Here is a 4,669-nt window from a genome sequence, read left to right on the forward strand (position 1 = left end):
TGCAGTTGGATGATAGCTCTCTGCTCGACTATGTTACCAGATACAAATACCTTGGTCTTGAGGTTCTACTGTACCGCAATGTTTTAGCCAGACTGGGTCGCCAATGTAGAGAGAGGCTCCGTGCTCTCAAGGCTGTGGCAGGCAAACACAACTGTACTGTACAGTGTTATATATTTATTTCAGTTTGAACAATTTTTAACATTAAAGGATACCTGGTTGATACCTGGTTGATGGGGTTCTGGGAGTTCTTCTACTCCCCAAGCCCGGCCGGAGGCCAGGCTTGACTTGTGAGAGTTTGGTCCACTAGGCTGTTGCTTGGAGCGGCCCGCAGGCCCACATACCCACCACAGCCCGGTTGGTCCGGCACTCCTTCGAGGAATAAATCTAGTTTCCTCTTGAAAATGTCCACGGTTGTTCCGGCAATATTTCTTATGCTTGCTGGGAGGACGTTGAACAACCGCGGACCTCTGATGTTTATACAGTGTTCTCTGATTGTGCCTATGGCACCTCTACTCTTCACTGGTTCTATTCTACATTTTCTTCCATATCGTTCACTCCAGTACATTGTTATTTTACTGTGTAGATTTGGTACTTGGCCCTCCAGTATCTTCCAGGTGTATATTATTTGATATTTCTCTCGTCTTCTTTCTAGTGAGTACATTTGGAGGGCTTTGAGACGATCCCAATAATTTAGGTGCTTTATTGCGTCTATGCGTGCCGTATATGTTCTCTGTATTCCCTCTATTTCAGCAATCTCTCCTGCTCTGAAGGGGGAAGTGAGTACTGAGCAGTACTCAAGACGGGACAACACAAGTGACCTGAAGAGTACAACCATTGTGATGGGATCCCTGGATTTGAAAGTTCTCTTAATCCATCCTATCATTTTTCTGGCTGTCGCAATATTTGCTTGGTTATGCTCCTTAAACGTTAGGTCGTCAGACATTATTATTCCCAAATCCTTTACATGCCGTTTTCCTACTATGGGTACATTTGATTGTGTTTTGTACTCTGTATTATGTTTAAGGTCCTCATTTTTACCGTACCTGACTACCTGGAATTTATCACCGTTAAACATCATGTTATTTTCTGATGCCCAGTCGAAAACTTTATTAATATCAGCTTGAAGTTTTTCAATGTCCTCAGCCGAGGTAATTTTCATACTGATTTTTGTGTCAAATCCTTTAATTAAATCCTTTAATTGGTTGAAATTGGTTTTAACATTCGAAATCTAATTTGTTGATGTTAAATAATATAATATGTTATGTTGATAATATAAGGTTCAAATTTATTAAGATACATACTTTAAAAACTATTTCTATTTGATACCAACAGTATCACGTTAAGAGAAGCGTCTCGCCTTGCTAACCCAAGTATAATATATAAAGAAACGGTGCAACTGTACTGGTATCTGCGGTACAAATATATGTCCCTATTTAAAAAAAAATAGACTGCACCAATCACTGCCACTCCTCACACCAATGCAACAGTAAGGAGAGTGATAACAGTGCTTCACATTTGACAATGTTAAATTATTTAACAGATGACGAGATAATGAACATTGGAACAAATGTACAGCTCTCTGACCTTCATATAAATCTGCACGTGACCTCATCAAACAAACTGTGCCAAGCGTAGAAGGCCTTCATGACCCAGCGTTGTAGCGGGACCTCTCCTGGCCAGTTACAATTGGTGAATTTATTCAAATTATCCAAGTTGATGGTTGTCACTGGGTCACCGTTTCCAACATTGGAGAAACTGGACAAATTAACATATACGACACCAGGCATAAATCACTATCCAAATCTACTGAAGTTATCTTGTGTGCTCTTGCTAATTGCCAGGATGATAAGCTGATATGCAATATAATGAATGTCAGCAGACACAGGGACTCAAGTATGAGTGGGGTATATGCTGTGTTGTTTGCTGCATCACTTGCAAGTGGTGTAGATCCGGTGAACCTCGTATGATGTGCAGAATGAGACAACATCTTCAAGAGAACTTTAAAGGAAAGTGTCTCACCTCATTCCCTGCAGCTCAGACACTGAGAAGAAAACGAATCATCCGGTCATGCTCGATGGAAGTGTACTGCATTTGCAGAAAGCAAATGATTTGAAGCTGATGGTATACTGTGACCGTTGCAATATTTGGCACCATGAATCATGTGTAGGTGTTACAGAATGTAATGATGTTTCGTGGATTTGTTTCTTGTGCGCTAGCAAGTTGTGAATTATAATTTATAATACTTAATTAATACATTATTATTATTATTATTATTATTATTATAACCTTACCAAATGCTTTGCTGAATCAAATAATGTTATTACTTTCAATGTGTTACAATAGCATAATTAAGTGCTGCAAGTGTCAGGTCTTTTATATAGTCGGTATTTGTTATATTCTGTACTCTTTTTATGTTATTTAAATTTCAAATAGAAATAGTTTTTAAAGTATGTATCTTAATAAATTTGAACCTTATATTATTTAACATCAACAAATTAGATTTCGAATATTAAAACCAATTTCAACCAATTAAAGGATTTATCCTTTAATGTTAAAAATTGTTCAAACTGAAATAAATATATAACACTGTACGGTACAGTTGTGTTTAATTATGTTTTGCGATTCCTTTGGAAAAGGTATTTGTGCACCAAGTACTACTAGGTCATTATGAGATATGCTGAATGTTGTCAATATACCATCTGAATACGCTTCATTTTGCGTTAATCATTGAACGTCCTAATGATTAAGGTCCCCAAAAGGACTTAAACAGACCTCAGTGGATATTTTTACTCTCCCTCTCTCTCTCTCTCTCTTTCAGAGCATCCCTTTATGTGTTGTATGTGGGTGCTGAAGTTCAGTCTCTTGTCTATGTATAGGTGAAGGAACTTTCCATAATTGTTATTGCTAATGTTTACTTGTAATACTGGTATACATTCAGTGTTCTTACCCTCGACGGCGGCGAGGGTAAGCCGCGGTCGTATGGTCTGAAACCCACAAATATTTACAAAGGGGGGGGGGGGGGTAAAGTTTCCTCTTCAAGCACGCGCACACAAATGAACTATGTTACTTAACTGGAAACACTCGTACAACATAATTTACACGATTTTTCAGGATTATTATACTTCTTACCAGTATATATACAGTATAGTACCTAGGAGGTTCTCTTCAATGATATCTAAGATAATTAAAAGAACCCAAGCAAACTACTGTGGAAATGTGCAGGACAAACATATCAATTGTGACACTAGCTCTCCACATATGGCATTTGCTTAATTTAGAAACTGTACTTGTGGTCGATCTCGAACACATGTTGTTGATGTGACGATGTGTTATGAATTTTGTGCCTAGCTCCTCAAGATTGTAACTTGCTTAGATAAATAAATTGTGTGTTCAGTCCCTGAACCCATTATGTGATAAATTAACTAAACTAAAAACTATAGTATGGCGACGAAACCTGAACTGCATAATGTAAATAGGGATTAACCAGAAAAAGATATAGGTGAAGAATAACACCAGGTAACTGTAAAGCTGCCGCCCAGTTGGGTGGTGTGGAGCACATGACTGTAAAGCTGCCGCCCAGTTGGGTGGGTGTGGAGCACATGACTGTAAAGCTGCCGCCCAGTTGGGTGGGTGTGGAGCAATTAGACTAGTAACTGTGCCACTCCTCATAGATGTAAAGTGCCTTGTATAGTGACTGTTGTGAGCCTCTTGTTGAATCACTTGTGACACAAAAGATTACTGATGTGTGTATTTGTGTGGGTGATTAAATATGTATGTGTATTTATATATGTATACGTATGTATATGTACATGTATGCATAAGTATGTGTACATTAATAATTTTGTAACTAGCGTCAAAAGATTGTTATTTGCTTAGCTAAACGAACTAGAGGGTTCAGTTCCTGAACCGATTATGTGCCTCTGTAATCCTTACACCACCGCCCACAGGATGGGTATTATGGGGTGCATAATAAAGAAAGGAAATGAATGGATCGAACCCCACAATTCATTTAGCTAAGCAAGTTACATCTTGATGAGCTAGTTACAAAATTCACTATAAGTCGTCACATCATAAATGGGTTCGAGATCGACCACAAGTAGTGCATTATATAATTTATCAGTATTGTGCAGCCTGTGATCCCGCCTGGCTGGATACTGTACCTAGGTAGTTTTCATGTGTCCGGACACCGGCGATAAGGTGGTATTATTTATTTAACTTAAGAGATATATATTTTTAAATGTTGTCACATTAACGACTACATCTTCTTTCTTCGGACATATAGATTTTTAAGATTAATTAAAATATATGAAGCTAATTATACAATTTATTGGCTGGTGTGCAGGGCTTCACACTCTCAGAGCAAGCCCTCAAATAACTATCAAAACGCATATATCTTCGTTTTCACTTCAGTTATATTTATGACAAAGGATTTTAAATGTAGCCTATATTTCTACCTTTTGATGACATAAATACTTTCGTTAATTACAATATCTAGATCAAACTAATATTGATTTTCAAAAGGTTGTATATTTTCCATCAATGGAGAGCATCAGCCAAGAAGCCTTCTTTAAAATATGAATATCTTTCCTCACCTAATAAGACCTAATCTCTGCATAAAACGCAAAAAAAAGACTTGATTGTAACCTATCCACCGCTGCCTATTGGATGG

This window comes from Procambarus clarkii, chromosome 2 (assembly GCF_040958095.1).
Source record: "Procambarus clarkii isolate CNS0578487 chromosome 2, FALCON_Pclarkii_2.0, whole genome shotgun sequence".
Taxonomy (NCBI): Eukaryota; Metazoa; Arthropoda; class Malacostraca; order Decapoda; family Cambaridae; genus Procambarus; species Procambarus clarkii.